Consider the following 20755-nt stretch of genomic DNA (forward strand, 5'->3'; position numbering starts at 1 on the left):
TTCGATAACATAAAGGAAAAAATGTTATCGTAGTAAAAAATAATAGCTTCTTGCAGGTTCTGGAACAGAGCAATTTTTTCACATTGCTTACAAATTTTGATAATAAAATTTTTTGTTGCAGCAACTGACCATCTACCTTGTTTATTGTGATACGTGAAAAGTGTTGCAACTTTTGGTACTTTTTCAGGCAAAAGCAGGGTTGTATATCATGTGTACTGTGATTTCGATGTTGATTTCGCTGAAATCACGAAATGAGATGATTTCATTTTTGTATGCGAAATCATGATAATTTTTGCTTGATTTCGCGCGAAATCACGAAACGCCTTCGAAATCACGAAAAGACGCCGAATGTAAACCAAACATAAGAATGAAAAGGGCAACCCAGTTCGAAATTTGCTCGGCCTTCCTTAAGGCCTACGTACATAAGCTGCCTTGCCTGGTTGCTTTGCTTGCTTCTGATAAAAGAATAAAAAAGAAAAGAGCAACCCAGTTCGAAATTTGCTCGGCCTCCTTTATTCTTTTATTTTCATTATATCAAAAATAAAGCAGGAAAGCAGGGCAACCAGGCAAAGTAGCTTATGTCCTTTATTCTTTAATTTTTGTTATGTCAGAAATGAAGCAGGGAAGCAAGGTAATCAGGCAAGGCTGCTTATGTACCCAGGCCTTAATGTAAACATGGAGTAATATTGATCAGTTATTTCAGAATTACGTATTATCAGGGAATAAGACGTCATTGTGATATTCTTCCTTCTTTTATTGTTGATGCTAATCGATACCACCAACGCATTTTATATGGCTAGCAACTGTTACGAAATATATCCTTAAAAATATTTCGCTCCTACTGAAAATAGTTATTATTTTCTCAGAGATTTTTCATGCAATTCTGGAGGTTTCCAAATAACCCCCAATTTCATCCATTATTTCATAAAATTTATCCATCTCAAATTCTTAGTCTCATAAGCTTCCTATCACTTAGATCGAAAGGATCCTTCATATGTCGCAGAATTTTCTTTTTTATGGGTAAAGAAATGTATATCCGCTTACCTTTTTATTTGTTATGAAATATATTCCAACGACATTCCTTAAAAATTCCATTTTCATTGATTTTTTTGTTTAAAATATGAAAATTCATTTATGTCGGTAGACTTAACGACTCCTTTTTTTTTTGTCGGTAACTGACCGATGATTTTCGATAAGTACCGACAAAAATCGGTAAAATTTGTATACACTGTGACAGTCCGGTTAAGTGGAGGTGGTACTGGTTGTTAGGCTGCGGCTTAGCTCGCCGGATGGGGGAGTTCGTCTTCCACTTGACTGCACACTTAAAGATATTTTTGTACCATCATTCATTTGGGGTTACTTTATAACTGTCATTCGGATTTGAAATTAAAAAATAAAAAAAGAAAAGGAAACGGATGTGTACTTATACATCCTGTAGCCGTTAACCTCAAAATAAATACTTAAATGAACTCCAATTTCCTTGAGGTATTGATGTGTTACCTCTTTGGCATTTTCCCACCCCTATTAGACATATTTCAGTCTGCCATGATGTTTCTGTTGCCAAAAAAAAATGTTAAGAAACATCCCTAAATCGAATAACCACTACCCTAGATATTCATTCAGCCCATATTAAATGAATTTTAAGCCATTTTTAAACTTTATAATTATTAGTTCAAATTTTAATCGTTTTTGAATTTATCCTTGTATTATACATTATTTTTAAACAATATTTTAACATATATATTTATTTATTTCTTATTTTTAAATCTAGTCTTATATTTCAATTTGCATGCTTTTATAGATTTTAGTTTAATTTATCTTAGTTTTTTATGTATACACAATTTTTACATATTTTCACAATTTCCTTAATTATGTTAATTTTCTATATTCATATTTTTTTACAGGAGGCCGTTCTATTAATTTTACATTTTTTTATGGCTATATTTATTTAAAATAAAAAATACTGTTTTGTTGCTTTTATATATCTCATGATTTCATTTTTTTGGTATTTGGCAAATTTTTTTAGGTTAGGTAATATATTTACTAGTGTATTATGACACGTGTATGAATATGTGCATTTTTACATATCGTTTTTATCATTTTTTTTAATTTTTGCATTTTTAATTTTAATATCTTTTGCAGCAACCTTTATTATTATTCTTTTTATGGTTAGATAAATGTAACCGCCTTAATTTAGGCTTTAGTATTAATTATGATTATTTTGTAGGTTATGCAATGACTATCAAATTGTATGGGTATAACTGCGTGTAAAAACAGATAACGTGGTTATAAAAAGAAGAATAATAGAATTTGGTGGCAAGAAAATGAGTTATGCAACCAATATGGAATTATTGTGCCACTCTTATCACTTTATGTGTATTTTAACAGCGTTTTTATTTAAATTTTAAGCTCCTCAAGTTTGATATTCTTTTCTTACTTGGTTTGTGTACTCACTATGATGATTTCCAACTCTTTATTTACGACCATATGATGGAATTTTGGTAGGGTTGTTTTCTGAGTGTGGTGAGGTTAGGTTTTTGTCCACTTTATGCTCGGGCTAAAGTGTCTCCCTCTATATCTCGCATGTATATCCCTGTGCACATTTATACAGCGATATTGACTGAGGGTTAATCCTTTGATCAACTTTAAAGGATTATTTTCCACAATATCCTGTACAAATGACAAGATTATTTGTTTTATTTATTATAAAAGAGATATAAAATGAAATAGTTGCAATTTAATGCTTACCCGAGCAAAAAAAACAATTTTGAATGTCAAAAATTTAGATTGAGTATATGAAATTTGAACTATGAAATTTGTTGATGTACGTGTGAGATGTTAATTATCTTCTATAAAACAGAATAATGAAATTAATAATTAACTATTTCCACTTTTCCATACATACTTTAACTGTGTTACGTTATTTTATTTAAATAAAAATTTTATGTTGAGGTTAACTTTTTTTTCATCACACCACTTGAAACTTTGTTGTCACTGGTTTAGGTAAACTCGTTGAATAATCTTTAAAGTGACATCTAGCAAGGTCAGTTGGCACATGGAGATAAAGTTTCAGAGATGATTTTTCATGGAACATTTAAGAACATATGCTGAAACTTGTGATTAAATGGGACTAGTACCGGAGTAAGTAGACTAGATGGCGCTAATCGAAATATGATAAAAAAAACCAAATGGAAATTCATTCGGATAAATGAAATAATTTCATGTTAACCGGATTATTGGTTAATTCGTAGAAAAGATAATCACATATTTTTAATATTTATTATTATTTAATAAAAAATTTCCATGTTCAACAAATCATGCATGTTTTATTTTCTTCAATCTGATCGTTCAACTATTTGTTGGATACAGTTTGAAAAGCCCTGGGATGATATAGTGTTGTATAACGATTTCACATGTAATTGACGAACCTTACAACACTAATATATGGACAGCTGACTTTATGTTTATTTACTTTTTCCTTTTGCCGGCAAAGGCAATTGCTAGAATAAATTAATAAACATTGAAAGCGAATAATTTAAAAATATTATTGTTGTGCCTGGAGTGACATCAAAAATCACCGCCAATAAGTGGAATGAGTGAAATGCTATTGAAAGGAGGTATGCTGGCATGTTTTGTTTTTGATGTGGATGGACGGACGGACATATTCATCCCACAGCCAAAGGTGGCTGGAAAGAAAAGCAGTATGAAGGTATGTGTTGTGTGTGTGGACATACGCAGGCCACAGCCAAAGGTGGCTGTCACAAAGCCAATGCTTTTTTGTGAAACCTGTGAAACAAAAAGTATTGGGAATAATGTTTATGTTGGCAGGTAATATTATGTTAGCTGTGCATCTTTATAATGGTCTAATGTTTGTTTACATTTTGATTTCAGGTACCATTGTTCTCTTATTACATTCTGGCTACAGTATATGTGGAAGAATCTTGAACATATTTGTCAACCAGAGATTCATTACCAATTATGGTGTACAATAAGAAATATTGTCAAAGATGAGCAAGCATCAAAATATTAAGGAACGAAAATAAGCATTGTGCTATTGTGTATGCAGGCAAGTTGCATATTTGGACCGATATAATTGGAAAGTATACATCCATTCTAACCTTTTTGATAAAGCAAATTCTTATCGTGTTTGGTTTTTTTACAGGTATGTTGCTATTGGTGTAGTGTGAGCAACAGTAAATATGATTGTTTATGATTAATGTACACATGATGATTTGGATAACACCGATGTCATGATACAACAAGCTGACATTTTTGAAAAAAAAGGTGCCGGAAACATGCATGGTTTATGTATAACATTTTTTTAACAAAGAGGATATTCCGTTTCGCTATTGAGGCAGTCCAATTGACATGTGGGCACATGTATATATCCAATATCCAGTAACAAATAAATTACAATAGAAATGGGCAACTATAACATTTTATCAGAAGGTATATTTCCATTTTTCTATTTTTTATGGTCGTTTTGTAACGAAATACTTTTTTCTTTTCAGATATATTTTAGGAACGCTTGGCAGTTTATAAATATTTTGATGTGACATAAATAATTCTTGCCAGTTGCTCTTGTTGGCGTTTCTGCTACCTGTTTTTAGTTTTGTGTGTGGGTAATATCAAAGGTAAGTACATATTTGTCCACCATTTCTGCAGTAGCAAGAAGAAATTATTTGTGTGTGCGTTGTTCAATATTGATCCCTTATTGTTTTTCTTTGCATGTATTTAGATGTACCGTCTTATCGGGCAATAAGAATGACAAATATCTACCTTTTTGGCGAGGTACTAGGATGTTAAGCAAATAGCACATACAACTGTTTTAACGATTTGGGACAATGTATGCAAAGCTATATGTGTATTGTTCAAGGATAAACAACATTTTGACTTTAAATGGAAAAATTTGAGTGAGTGTTTTTAAAACCATTATGGTAATTTTTTTCTATTTTAATGTATGATATTTGTTTCCTTGTAGGAATATTCAAAGAGTGTGTGTGCACCTTTTTGTTGTGCAGATTGTTTTTTTACATTTTTACAAATGTTGTGGGATCGTGACTATTCATTTGAATGCCAATTTCTCTACCTGTGTGTATGGGCAACATTGTGTGTACAAATGCGATGAATGTACAACGGACGAGTTTTGTCAGATAAGTGAATTTAACACATACCACAATATAATGTTTTTACTAATCCTTGTTTTTCTTTTTTTTTCAGGTTAAAACTTGTTTATTATTTTAAATAACCCTTTTTCTTGTTGTTTTTCAGATGCTGTTAAATTAATGGCCGAATTTTTACCATATAAACAAATGATGACATCGATGTGGAAACTTATAAATTTTTGTATTGTGGATTAATCCATTAACAACAGCAGCTGTTTTGGGTGTGTGGTGAGAATATACTGAATTGAACTAATCTTAGATATAGGTATTCTTACTAATATCACTGTTTGAGATGTTGTGCGTGAATTGTACCGATTAGTTGACCTTTTAAGTTTTCAACTTCGTAGTAGCAATTTCCGATAGCTTTTCTTATCCTGCATTTAAGCCAGGGTTTGCAGAATTTTGCATTAATTCCTTTGGCAAAGTTACTCTGCACAAAGTTTTTCCTATAGACTTCCTGTCCAGGTTTATATGATACAATTCGGCTTCTTCTATTGTATGAACGAGTATTACGTTCATAAGCCTCATGTAATTTCTTATTTATGTTCTTGTGTAGAATTTGCATATTATCTGATGCAGGTAGAATCTCCAGACTACCATCTTCCAGTGCATCTAGTTTTCTTAAGATTGCATACGCATCTGCGTGTGTAATCATATTATAGCCTGTTAAGGCAAAATATGGAGATGTACCTGTTGAGGCGTGTAACGTCGATCGCAAGGCACACTCGATTTTGGGTAACTTCTCATCCCATTTAGATTGATCAGAGTTTATGTAGCTTCGTATACTACTGAGAATTGTCTGGTTCACACGCTCACTAGCGTTTGCTTGTGGTGCGTGTATTGCTGTTCTAATATGTTTAATACCAAACAATTTCAAAGTATCTGTGAACATTTCGGACGTAAATTGTCTTCCATTATCAGAATGGATGAATTCTGGTACGCCGAATTTATAGAAAACTTCTTCTACCAAGAATTTTGTAACTTGGGTAACAGTGGCTTTTGTCATTGCTTTTAGTAGCACAAATTTGGTTTTATGGTCCAATACAATAAATATGTAAGCTTTTCCTGATTTAGTTCTTGGGTAAGGGCCTAGAAAATCTACATAGATTTTCTGAAACGGTCTTTGGGTTACGACTTCGTTACCCATAGGTGGTCTTAATATCTGCTTAGGATGTTTGGTTTCCTTACATAGTTGACAATTGTTTACATATTCTTTTGTTTCATATGCCATTGTTGGCCAATAAAAATATTGCCTTATATTGTGTAATGTTTTTGATATGCCACCATGACATGTGTTGTTATCGTGAGATTTCTTTATTATTTCTGCTGTTAGTGTGTCTGGAAGCCATATCTTCCAACAGTCATCTTCACTTTCAACATCTGTTCGGTTAAATTTGACCCTTTTGTACACGACACCTTCGCACACTTTTAGGTCAGGTAGACGGTCTTTATTTTGTTCTATGGTGTCAATAAGCGTTAAATATTTGTTGTTTTTAAACTCATCAGAGTTGAAATTAATAATTGAAGCATTATCTAGGGTTATTTCGTCCATGTCCATACGCGAAAGCATATCAGGTACGACGTTTTTAGTACCTTTACGGTGCTCTATGCTAAACTTATATCCTTGGAGTTTTAAACTCCATCTCGCAAGTCTTCCGTTTAAATCTTTCTGTCGCATGAGCCATTGTAAACTGGAATGGTCGGTAATGACCGTAAATTCCATGAGCTCAATATACTGTCTAAATCGCTCTACTGCGAGTATGACCGCTAGGCATTCTTTTTCCGTCGTAGAATAATTGCGTTGGGCACTGTTCAGTTTCTTGGAAAAATATTCAATTGGATGTTCTCCGTTATCATCATCTTTCTGAAAAAGAACAGCCCCAACTCCGACGTTAGATGCGTCACACTGTACGAAGAATGGCCTAGCAAAGTCAGGACTCGACAATATTGGACTGGATGTTAAGCAAACTTTCAATTTTTCAAATGATTCTAAGGCTTCAGGCGTCAAGACAAATTTTGGGCACTTTTTCAATGTGTCAGTCAAAGGAGCAGTCAGAGTGGAAAATTCATGGATGAATCTGCGATACCATCCTACTGTTCCTAAGAATTTTCTCACATCTTTCTGACACTTAGGTGGTTTTATATTGACGATTGCTTCTATCTTCCCAGGATCAGGCTTGAGTTTACCTGCTCCCACAAGATACCCTAGATATTTTAACTCCTTGTAGCAAAATTTGGATTTTTCCATATTAATGGTCAAACCTGCGCTAGTGAGTCTATTTCCTACTACCTGTAACATTGCTACATGATCATCAAAACTTTGTGACACCACCAGCAAATCGTCTAAGTACACAAATATTCGGTCCTTCAACTCTGGAGGAATAACTTTGTCCATCAGGCGGCACATCCTTTGAGCAGCATTGCACAGTCCAAAAGGCATGACCTTGAATTGGTAGTGGGGTCTACCCTGGACCGTGAATGCTGTCAAAGGACGGCTCGATTCCTCCAGAGGAATCTGCCAGAATGCGTCCTTAAGATCGATTGCGGTTATGTAATGTGTGTCACCTAGCCTGGCCAATAACCCGTCAATATTCGGCAAAGGGTAAGCGTCTTTTCTAGTCACTTTGTTTAGCTCCCTTGCGTCAAGACATAAGCGGTTTTTGTTTGGCTTAATGACTAGTGTCACCCGATTATTCCACTCTGCGTTTGTTGCTACTTCTATCACGTCTAAGTCCAACATACGATCCAGTTCATCGTACATTAATTTCTGAACTGCTGGACTGACTGGAAAATATCTCATCTTCTTTGGGATAGCATTTCCAACATCAATTGTATGTTTTTCGAGATGAGTTTTTCCCAGTCCGTGTTTGGTGTAACAACGAAATGAGAGCTTCGCGTTTTCTAGTTTGATGTTTTGTTCGTATGTCAGGTTATGTATATTTTTGTCCTCAATATTGTTGATGACGTCATCAGACAATTCATTTATATCAGGATCGAAAGATATTTTGATATTTAGCATTTGCCAAAAATCATATCCCAATATGAGGCATTGTTTTAAATTAGGCACTAAATACAAAGTTAACTCTTTGGTTTTATTTCCACATTGAATGCTAACTTTTATTTTGCCTATGATTTCCTGTTGTTTACCGTCTGCTGTTTTGATAGCGGATTTAAAATTGTGGATATTTGCTTTGACTAATTTAGCATTTTCTATGCAATTTTTGCCTAAGCAACTAACTGATGCACCACTGTCCATAAGACCCGTGAATGCAATTCCGTTTAATTTTACATCCATGTATGGTCTGATGTCATTGGCTACCTCTAAACATGCAGATGCTATTTCTTTTCGTTCTTTTTTTCTATTTGTATATGATTGTCTAGCCTTTACTATCTTTTTAGTTATCGCCGGTACAAAATCTTGAAAAATTTCTGCCCTTTTTTGGTTATATATTTCTAACCTTTGTTCGTAAGGAACAATAATTTTTAATTTTGGTGTTTGTTTCGACAAATTTTCATTTTTGGTTGGCAGTATAGTTGGTTTCTGTTGAGTATATTTTGAATAGGTATGTGATTCTGGTTCTATGCTTATTACTGGCTTGCATTCTGTTGAGAACATGGGGTACCAGTCTTCCCCATGCTCTTCCCTTGGTTTCCCATACATCTTGGACATTTTGGCGAAGTGACCCCATCGAACCCACACCTGTAGCAGAATATGTTTCGTTGGTCCAAATCGCAGTCCATAAATGTGTGGCCTGATTGTTTACAGTTCCAACAAGTTAATATCTTGGTTGGTACTGTTTGATTTTTATGCATAGCTTCAACATCAAATATTGGTTGGAAAGATTCGTCCTGTTCTAGTTCAAGTTCATGAACCCTTCTATAGTTCTGATGTTGTTGTCTGAATGATAACCGCTTAGATATTGTAACCTCAGCTCGTTTGCATTCTTCAAGGAGGTCATCAATTGTATCAATGTATTTAGCATAAATCAATTGAACTAAACCATCCTTGAGATTGTCTTTTATGATTTTCACGATCTCAAATTCTGGGATCGGTATCCTCATTTGGTTTTTCAGACGGACAATTTCTGATATATAGATGTCGGCAGTTTCCGATGGAAGCTGTCGACGATCTATTATCTTGCGTTGGATTTCGAAATCGCTTTCGAAATTACGAAATTTTTTTATAAAGTGGTATTTCAGATGTTGCCATTCGCAGATAGGATTTTGCTGTCTGAATAACCAAAGCCATTCAGAAGCTCTGCCTGCTAGAAGATGGTGAAATCCTTTCACAAAAACGTCTAAAGGACAATTATAGTCCAATCTTAATGATTCTGCCCTAAATACAAACTCTTCAACACTAACTGATTTCGACGAACCATCGAATTTTAATCCCCACTTTTGGAGCTGTAGGGGTGTTATTGGTTTATAACCAAAAGAAAAGTTCTGATTCATATTGTGTGGATATGAGTCTCTAGTGACTTGTGGCGGATAATTCGTACCACGTTGTCGTTGTTGTTGGGAGTTTATATTGTTTTGTTGTGTATTGGGCGGTACTGTATCTGTCCTAATTGGCTCTTGTGTGATATTGAGTGACATATTTCTTAGAGAATCAATTGTATCTCTCACTGTCTGAGATACCCTTGAAGCTAGACGATCCTCCATAGTTTGCAATGTTTCAGACTGAGCTATTCGTACTGAAGCACTAATATACTCTCTGAGACTTGGACCATCATTGGTATTAATTGGTGCATCTATGTTAATATTGTTATTACAGGCTGGAATTGCCGGATGTGAATCTGAATTGTTTGATTCATTGTGACCTGTTAGACTACTATATGGTGGTCTTGTAATAGACGAGCTTCCGTCAGGTGATAATGTTTGTTGACCTGTTGTAGGAAAAGGATTCACAGACATAAGTGGTTGAATACCAGTTCCTACAATGGTTGTATTTGCCTCTTGTGTTGAAATCTGAGAAATGTTCATGTTGTTATTACCGATAGGGTTGGAAGTAGAAGTAGTGGTTGGTAAAGAATTATAACCTGCAGCTTGAGATGTGCTGGCACCAGAATTTAGAACAATACCAGTATTAAACATTGCAGCGTAAGATGTGCTGGCAGCATTAATACCATTGGTTGTCGAATTGTTTTTATTTGCAAGTCTATTAGAAGTTCTGGTAGGAACTGCGTTTTTATTGGGCATTGTAAGACTAATTCAGAAAGATCAAAGAACGATATTGTTGGTGATGCAAACAGATATTGAGATCAAAAACGTGAAAATGGAAAAATTATTGCTTAAACTTAATCGAGATGTATTGGTATTTTTAAAAATAGACGTTAAATATTTGTATATAGAAATTGTTTTGGAAACTTAGATATTTTTATATAATATTATAATAATTATTATTTTTAAATATTTCATAATTTTTTACTAATATTTTTTTTCTATTTTTTTGTTATTTTTTTCAGGTAGTAATTTTTTTGGAATATTACTTTTATATTTTTTTTGTATATGTAATTTTGATATTTTTCTATATTTTTTTGTTAACTTAATTGTAAATATGTGTATGTGTAATATTTTTATATATTTTGGCAGTATTTTGTTTGTTTAATTATTATTTTAAATATTTGTTAAATTTACTTTTACAAAACCAAATTTATATATATTTAAATATATTCAATCAAATTATATAAAAATATATTTTTTTTATTTTTAACTGTAAGTTATTGTTTTCTTACTGTATTAAAGTATTTGATATGTTTATTATTAACAACAATATGGTTGTTTTAATCTTTGCATATATATATTTTTAATATTGTTTATATAATTTTGGTTTTGTTTTGGATATTTGTATTAATTAAATATTATATAAAATCACATATATTTATTTTTTTAAATATGTAATGATTTTTAGTTTCTATGTAATATTTAATTGATTTTTTAGAGTATTTTTTTGTATACTTATTGATTTCTTTATTGTATTTTTGTTTATACTTACAAAAGGCACATTTATATATATTATTAAATTTTAATATCTTTTAATTTTTTTAATGTTTAAACAACATATATTTTATTAATAATTTAATTATATTTTGGCAATATATTTTTTTAAATGTGGTTTTGTAAATTAACTATAATTTTTGATTTTTTTTTTTATAATTTAAATACTTTTACTTTGTATATAAAATTTTAAATTTTTTTTTTGTATAAAAAATAATGCAATATCTAAAGACTTGTTTGTTTTGTATATAATTCTTTTTTTTTCTTTGTTTTGTTGTTTGTTCAATTTTCTAATATTTAGGCTGAATAAAAATGATCAGGTAGTGATTTTTATGTATAAATTTTTAATTGGAATTCTGGAAAGTCAATTTATTTGGTATTTTCAGAATATTATTAATTTCTAATTTTAATTAGAAATATAAATAAATGAAAAAAATTAAATTGTTTTGAAACATTTTAAATTATGTTTATTTTTTTAAATAAACATATAAAATAAAGCATTTATTTTGGTTTGAATTTTTAATTGTTTTAATGGAAAAGGCTTATTAGGGTTTTGATGGTAAGTATAAGTACACAATTAGGGACTAAAAATTTTATTTGTATAGGTCCTTTCTAGATCAATGACTTCTGTTTTCAAAATAGGAACAAATATTTACCTAGCTATTTAGCCTATCGAATATGTTTCCCTTCTGGAGACATCAATCATTTCTCTGGATTGGCGACTTGTATAGCTGATTGTATCTTTGTACCTGTACTACACGGCATGGCTCTACACGTGCCTTCCGGGATACTGATACGGAAAATACAATCCACTAACAAGTTTGGGCTATGGGAGAAAAATCAAAAATTTAAAAATGCTCTGTAGTTGGGCGCCATAAATGTGACAGTCCGGTTAAGTGGAGGTGGTACTGGTTGTTAGGCTGCGGCTTAGCTCGCCGGATGGGGGAGTTCGTCTTCCACTTGACTGCACACTTAAAGATATTTTTGTACCATCATTCATTTGGGGTTACTTTATAACTGTCATTCGGATTTGAAATTAAAAAATAAAAAAAGAAAAGGAAACGGATGTGTACTTATACATCCTGTAGCCGTTAACCTCAAAATAAATACTTAAATGAACTCCAATTTCCTTGAGGTATTGATGTGTTACCTCTTTGGCATTTTCCCACCCCTATTAGACATATTTCAGTCTGCCATGATGTTTCTGTTGCCAAAAAAAAATGTTAAGAAACATCCCTAAATCGAATAACCACTACCCTAGATATTCATTCAGCCCATATTAAATGAATTTTAAGCCATTTTTAAACTTTATAATTATTAGTTCAAATTTTAATCGTTTTTGAATTTATCCTTGTATTATACATTATTTTTAAACAATATTTTAACATATATATTTATTTATTTCTTATTTTTAAATCTAGTCTTATATTTCAATTTGCATGCTTTTATAGATTTTAGTTTAATTTATCTTAGTTTTTTATGTATACACAATTTTTACATATTTTCACAATTTCCTTAATTATGTTAATTTTCTATATTCATATTTTTTTACAGGAGGCCGTTCTATTAATTTTACATTTTTTTATGGCTATATTTATTTAAAATAAAAAATACTGTTTTGTTGCTTTTATATATCTCATGATTTCATTTTTTTGGTATTTGGCAAATTTTTTTAGGTTAGGTAATATATTTACTAGTGTATTATGACACGTGTATGAATATGTGCATTTTTACATATCGTTTTTATCATTTTTTTTAATTTTTGCATTTTTAATTTTAATATCTTTTGCAGCAACCTTTATTATTATTCTTTTTATGGTTAGATAAATGTAACCGCCTTAATTTAGGCTTTAGTATTAATTATGATTATTTTGTAGGTTATGCAATGACTATCAAATTGTATGGGTATAACTGCGTGTAAAAACAGATAACGTGGTTATAAAAAGAAGAATAATAGAATTTGGTGGCAAGAAAATGAGTTATGCAACCAATATGGAATTATTGTGCCACTCTTATCACTTTATGTGTATTTTAACAGCGTTTTTATTTAAATTTTAAGCTCCTCAAGTTTGATATTCTTTTCTTACTTGGTTTGTGTACTCACTATGATGATTTCCAACTCTTTATTTACGACCATATGATGGAATTTTGGTAGGGTTGTTTTCTGAGTGTGGTGAGGTTAGGTTTTTGTCCACTTTATGCTCGGGCTAAAGTGTCTCCCTCTATATCTCGCATGTATATCCCTGTGCACATTTATACAGCGATATTGACTGAGGGTTAATCCTTTGATCAACTTTAAAGGATTATTTTCCACAATATCCTGTACAAATGACAAGATTATTTGTTTTATTTATTATAAAAGAGATATAAAATGAAATAGTTGCAATTTAATGCTTACCCGAGCAAAAAAAACAATTTTGAATGTCAAAAATTTAGATTGAGTATATGAAATTTGAACTATGAAATTTGTTGATGTACGTGTGAGATGTTAATTATCTTCTATAAAACAGAATAATGAAATTAATAATTAACTATTTCCACTTTTCCATACATACTTTAACTGTGTTACGTTATTTTATTTAAATAAAAATTTTATGTTGAGGTTAACTTTTTTTTCATCACACCACTTGAAACTTTGTTGTCACTGGTTTAGGTAAACTCGTTGAATAATCTTTAAAGTGACATCTAGCAAGGTCAGTTGGCACATGGAGATAAAGTTTCAGAGATGATTTTTCATGGAACATTTAAGAACATATGCTGAAACTTGTGATTAAATGGGACTAGTACCGGAGTAAGTAGACTAGATGGCGCTAATCGAAATATGATAAAAAAAACCAAATGGAAATTCATTCGGATAAATGAAATAATTTCATGTTAACCGGATTATTGGTTAATTCGTAGAAAAGATAATCACATATTTTTAATATTTATTATTATTTAATAAAAAATTTCCATGTTCAACAAATCATGCATGTTTTATTTTCTTCAATCTGATCGTTCAACTATTTGTTGGATACAGTTTGAAAAGCCCTGGGATGATATAGTGTTGTATAACGATTTCACATGTAATTGACGAACCTTACAACACTAATATATGGACAGCTGACTTTATGTTTATTTACTTTTTCCTTTTGCCGGCAAAGGCAATTGCTAGAATAAATTAATAAACATTGAAAGCGAATAATTTAAAAATATTATTGTTGTGCCTGGAGTGACATCAAAAATCACCGCCAATAAGTGGAATGAGTGAAATGCTATTGAAAGGAGGTATGCTGGCATGTTTTGTTTTTGATGTGGATGGACGGACGGACATATTCATCCCACAGCCAAAGGTGGCTGGAAAGAAAAGCAGTATGAAGGTATGTGTTGTGTGTGTGGACATACGCAGGCCACAGCCAAAGGTGGCTGTCACAACAGAATAGCACTTACCGACAAATATCGCTAACTATCGACATTTGTCGTTAATTCCATCGGTAGAGAGTTACAGAATCGCACTACTGATTTTGCTTCATCATCCAAGTTTTTTTTTATGTTGCCTTTCCATCACTAGTTCAGCTTTCGACATGGACACCAACTCTGCTCCATTAAAAATTTCCGTATCGTAAATTACCGCAAAAATTTTAGCAACTTAAGTTTTTATTTCTTTATTTTATAACAAATTCTCCGAAATGTATACATTCTTCCATGGTACAATGAAGTAGAGCAGAAATGCTCTGCCTCACACACAAAAGTGTAAAAAATACATGAGTCTCTCTCAATTTGCCCATCAGTGAAGTAGAGGTAGGCCAGGTATGAAAATCGCTGAGAAATGTCAGCCTGAATCCATGGCTTAAAACGTCAAATGGCATGGTACAATAATAATGGTAGATGTACCTGCGTAGCTTTATATGTTAAAAGTGCCATATAGTGTAAAAACATTTCTTTAGCTAGGCTCCAGAATATTCTCGTTGGAAAAGTGTTCTTCCCAAACTTATGGCAGTGAAAAATGTCATTCACTTATTTTCTACTTGACAAGTTTGACTAATCTGACATCGTGATTGCTGGCATCCGATTTGCAGATAAATGTCAGCAGAATTTTTACAAAAATTGTAAGTTTTACATTCCCGTACTTTTGGAACAAATTTAAATTAATATCAATATTTGATAAATCGTTCATTCGTAAGTTTTGCTAAAAAAATGAACAATTTTATTTTGCCACGCGAATACACATTTTTTGTCATTGTTTTCAATTTTAAGATATAGTGTTACAGCAGAAGTTTTTTGTTGGAACAATTCAGCGATACATCTACCTTTATGATTGCATAATGTCAAAAACAGTAGAAAATGTCAACCCTGCTTTTGACAGATTAGGCCATAAAAAGAAAAAAATTGTAATCAGCTGTTAGCTGTGGCCTACCTTTATTTTATTCTACCAAGCTTATCTTGTTGTATTTATTGGTCTGTTCCTTTACGTGCAAGAATCTTAAAGTTTTACAACTTTTTACTCGAAAAGCGTTCCTTTACTTCAGACACCATACAATTCATATGGGGGCAGTTTACAACTTTTACTACTTTTGCCGGTTTTACCATTTTCAAAAGTAAAGGAACAGATCATATGTCTTTGTTATTTTCACAAGCATTTCTTTACCCACCATACCAATTTTATCGAAAATGATATCTTCTTCAAATGTTTCTTTACAGTTTTGCGACATTTTTTTAATATTAAAAAGATTCGAGTATAAATTAAAATTTATTTTTACATTATCGTGGAGAAAAAATCAATTGTAGAAAGTATGTATATTTGTTTCGCATAGTTTGGCGAACTTTTGTAAAATTTTATGAAATGGTCTGCTGGGTACAAACAAACAACACAAACAGCTGTTTCATAAATGCAGAAACTATCGTCTATCGGGGTAAAAAGTTAATTCAAATTAAGGAATTTTTAATGCAAATTAACTCTGCCGTCTGTCTAAGATATAACTTTGTTGGACTACATCGAAAAATGTTGTGAAATCATAACTCCAATTGCACAACTTCCAAATTTTTTTGTTGGGTATATAAGGCAGAAGTGACAATCAGCTGTAAAACCCCGGTTACACTTAACCGGATTAACACAGTGGGTTTGGATTTCAAATGCCAATTCCATAGCACAAACGTCAAATAAATCCTCATGTAGTGGGTTAACCTGGCAAAAACTCTAGTGTAAAATGCCGTACACATTAGAGCCTTTTTGCCGGGTTAACCTTCATTGTGAGGATTTTTTTGACATATAACCAATGGAATTATCATTTAAAATTCCAATGGATTTCAGATGAGATTTCATTTCACGTATACACAAAGGAATTGACAGTTGAAATCCGCTAGATTTCGTAAATGTAAATGTAGTAAAAGACAGGGGCTCAATTCTGTTTCTATGACAATTTGAAATGAAAACTTTTATAAAGGAGAAAACTGTCAAATAAAAAAAAATATATATAAAGGAAATATTTTCATAGAACAAGAATGCTGCCCCTGTTCTGTATTCTTTATATGTATTTACATTTTGATTCAAATTTGTTCTATTTTAGAGGACTTTCAAAATTTATTTATGTTTTTCCTGAGAAAAATTTTAGAACGACCGCATTATTCAACATTTTCTTTGACATTAAATTTTCAATAACAACAATGTTGTTTTTGTAAATTTGTTAGTTGTTGTAATTCATGCATTTACCTTATATAAATTTGCTTGGTATGTATCTCTTGCGCCAAACTATGAAAATTTTCATGAAAATGTTTTGATTTTATTGGTAAGAAGGGAGAAAGGGAGCTCCTTCAACTCCTCTCTCTCGTAAAAGTTGAAAATTTTTCATGTTATATTTTCGATGTCCGGCAAAAGAGTATGGGCCATTATTATATGTGTACTTTTACTATCTGATGGATTTGAAAGCGCAAAATAAACGAATTTGGAGGCATTAAAAATATAATTTTTACATTGAGAGTTAATGCCAAGATGATCCTCCTTGAGATTGAATCATCACTTTAAACTTTAAGTTAACCGGAACGCTATTAATCTGTTCGTTAAATCGAAACTTTAACACAAGAAGGGTCATTATTATATGTGTTCTTTTCCTATCTGATGGATTTGAAAACCCAAAATAAACCAATTTAGAGGCATAAAAAAAAAATAATTTTTACATTGAAAGTTTTGCCAGGAAGCTCCTCCTTAAAATTCAATCATCACTTTTAACTTTATATTAACCGGAACGCTATAAATCTGTTCGGTAAATCCAAACTATAACAAAAGAAGACTTATAATAATGGGGGAAGACTTATAATTGGTGTGTTCGTTAACTCAATAATTTGTACAAGTCCAGTAACTTCCTGCAATCGATTAAGCTCTTTTGCATTGTACTGTAGAGTAAACGAACAACATCCAGCAACAATTTGTACAAATTTTGAGTAGACGAACACACATAATAGGGGTGTCTTTTTACTTACTAAATGTTGCGAAACATTTTTTTCAGCAACTTTTCCTTTATACAACTGTCAAAATCTGCAACATTAGTAATAATTATTACTAATTATCACGTAAAAAGACACAGTTAATAATGGGGGTAATGCCAAGTTTACACTTGCCCTCAAAAATCCACTGGATTTCACGAAATCCTGAAATACACCCCGGAGTTTATAGCTCATTTAGACTAGCCATAAATCCTCGACTGGATTTAATAAAACCAGTACAAATCTCATTGCATTTAGATATACATTTTGGAGGATTTAAATGGCAGTCAGCTGATTTTTGTTCATAGCACAATTACCAAGGTGGATGCATCAGCCCATCTGAACGAATGTGAAACGTCAAAAGATTTTTTTTTTGCAAATTGAATTCGTTAAAAATATAATTTTTACATTGAGAGTTAACGCCAAGATGATCCTCCTTGAGATTGAATAATCACTTTAAACTTTAAGTTAACCGGAACGCTATTAATCTGTTCGTTAAATCGAAACTTTAACACAAGAAGACTTATAATTGGTGTGTTCGTTAACTCACTAATTTGTACAAGTCCAGTAACTTCCTGCAATCGATTAAGATCTTTTGCATTGTACGGTAAACGAACAACATCCAGCAACAATTTGTACAAATTTTGAGTAGACGAACACACATAATAGGGTGTCTTTTTACTTACTAAATGTTGCGAAACATTTTTTTCAGCAACTTTTCCTTTATACAACTGTCAAAAAAAGGATTTAAATGGAAGTCAGCTGATTTTTGTTCATAGCACAATTGCCAAGGTAGATGCATCAGCCCATCTGAACGAATGTGAAACGTCAAAAGATTTTTTTGCAAATTGAATTCGTCTCAAAAAACATACGTCAAATTACAAATGTATTGTTTAATACTGAAAATGTTAGCACATTATGCTACTAATGCTAACTAAAGAGCAAATAAAGAACTATTTTATCGCAGTTTGCCCATCTAAAATAAATAAACGAATTATTTTATCGTTTAGACATCGTATATATTAGTCTTGGTTGATTAAAATCAACTTTGTACATCAAAACAAATTTAATTTTTCCGCCTTGTTTACAAATTTTTACATTTTAAATTATTTTTAGTTTAGCAATTCACCGATGCATCTACCTTGTTTCTTGTGCCAGCTTGCAACTTTTTGTATTTTCTAGCAACATGTTGCAAAAAACAGAGTTGTATACGAGTATTTATGCCAGATTTAAAACAAATCCACTCAATAGGAGGATTTATTTTTGTATGGGAAATCTGGTAGATTTTGGCTGGATTTAGCAAATAAAACCTGATAATGCGCTAAATCCGGCTAATGGTGTCATATCTAAATGGCATATTACACTTATGGGTACTTTACACGACATGTTTTTTTACATATGAGTTGTCACTTTTTATATACAAAATGTATACGCAAAGTGACAACACATATGTAAAATTACATATCGTGTAAAACACCCATTATTTTTTGTTGATTTCAAGGTACATTTATACAAGGTAGAAGTGACAATCAGCTGTATTCTTACTTTTTTTGTAAATTTAGTTTTCAAAATGTAATAGGGTCTACTCATGAAATTTGAAACTTCGAAATTTGCTACCATAAAATACTGTTTTTCTTCCTAATCGTGTAATAAAAATGACCTACGACAGTTCTGAATGCTTTATGTTTAGATTGTCATTCAAATTTGTTCTATTTTGGAGGATTTTCAAAATGTATTTATGTTTTTCCTGCAAACAATTTTTGGAACGACCCTATTATTCAATATTTTCTTTGACAATTAATTTTCAATACCAACAATGTTGTTTTTGTAAATTTGTTAGTTGTTGTAATTCATGCACATACCTTTTATAAATTTACCTTGGTTGATTTCAAACCATGGTACAATAATACAGGTAGCATTATCATGCCAGCTGATGGTAACATAATGTGTCAACTGCATTGAATTGATGGCAAATTTTGACACCTTATGTTACCAACAATTGCCGATGCGGCTACCTGTGTATTTGTACCATGTTTCAAACATATCACAATGATCAAGGTAGATGCATATGCGAAGCTGATCGAACATGGATTTTCAAAACAAGTTGTTGTACATTGAATTAATCATCAAAAATATACGACAATATAGAACTTTACAACTTTATTTGGGAAATTATCGTAAAATTATCTATACATAGTATTAATTGTGTATAGTACTAACAAAGGAAAAAATAAAAAAATGATTTTATCGTTAGGATATCATAATAATAAGTTATGATAGATAAAAGTTGTGCACAAAAACTGCACAATATTAGTACTTGCAGTATTTTTCCCGTTTAGTGCTAAAAATGCGTTCCCGTACTTCGAAATCTAGCAAGGCTTGCACTTCTCTTTAAACAAAAATAGCGCAGAATGACACCTTCTTCTCCTGTTTTCTGCCATACAATTTTGGCCTAGTAGAAACTAGCAGCAAGCATGTTCATTAGCATCTAATCTGATACGCTGATTTTGACATTTATGCTGGAGTCTTTGCAATTTCCGACATTTTTCCGTTCCCGTATTTTTTAAGAAATTTGTATGGGGAAGCAATTTTTTGACAATTTGATCTTTTTTCTAACAATACCATTAAAAAAGTACGGGAACACAATGAAAAATAGCATTGTAACAAAATAATTTAATATTTTTTCAAATATATTCATATTTTTGTGGCAGCAATTGACCATCTACCTTGTTTATTGTGATACGTGAAAAGTGTTGCAACTTTTGGTACTTTTTTAGGCAAAAACAGGGTTGTATATCATGTGTACTGTGATTTCGATGTTGATTTCGCTGAAATCACGAAATGAGATGATTTCATTTTTGTATGCGAAATCATGATAAATTTTGCTTGATTCCGCGCGAAATCACGAAACGCCTTCGAAATCACGAAACGACGCCAAACATAATATGCCATTTAGATATGACACCATTAGCCGGATTTAGCGCATTATCAGGTTTTATTTGCTAAATCCAGCCAAAATCTACCAGATTTCCCATACAAAAATAAATCCTCCTATTGAGTGGATTTGTTTTAAATCTGGCATAAATCCTCGTATACAACTCTGTTTTTTGCAACATGTTGCTAGAAAATACAAA

The 20755-nt window shown here is 31.8% G+C and overlaps 1 long non-coding RNA gene across 4 annotated transcripts; it reads left to right on the top strand.

Annotated features, from left to right (window-relative positions):
- The first annotated feature begins 3492 nt into the window (after positions 1-3492).
- On the top strand, positions 3493-10811 carry LOC141395307 (uncharacterized). 4 transcript variants are annotated; one of them, XR_012410609.1, is made up of 8 exons: positions 3493-3828; positions 3892-4100; positions 4163-4449; positions 4512-4634; positions 4739-4913; positions 4982-5157; positions 5221-5386; positions 10631-10811. It is a non-coding gene; the product is annotated as an uncharacterized lncRNA (long non-coding RNA). The 4 variants fall into 4 exon arrangements; XR_012410608.1 differs by having other exon boundaries at positions 4982-5393; XR_012410607.1 differs by having other exon boundaries at positions 4982-5386.
- The last annotated feature ends 9944 nt before the right edge of the window (positions 10812-20755 follow it).

Source organism: Musca autumnalis, unplaced genomic scaffold (genome assembly GCF_047663935.1).
Source record: "Musca autumnalis isolate F117 unplaced genomic scaffold, ASM4766393v1 scaffold_2, whole genome shotgun sequence".
Taxonomy (NCBI): domain Eukaryota; kingdom Metazoa; phylum Arthropoda; class Insecta; order Diptera; family Muscidae; genus Musca; species Musca autumnalis.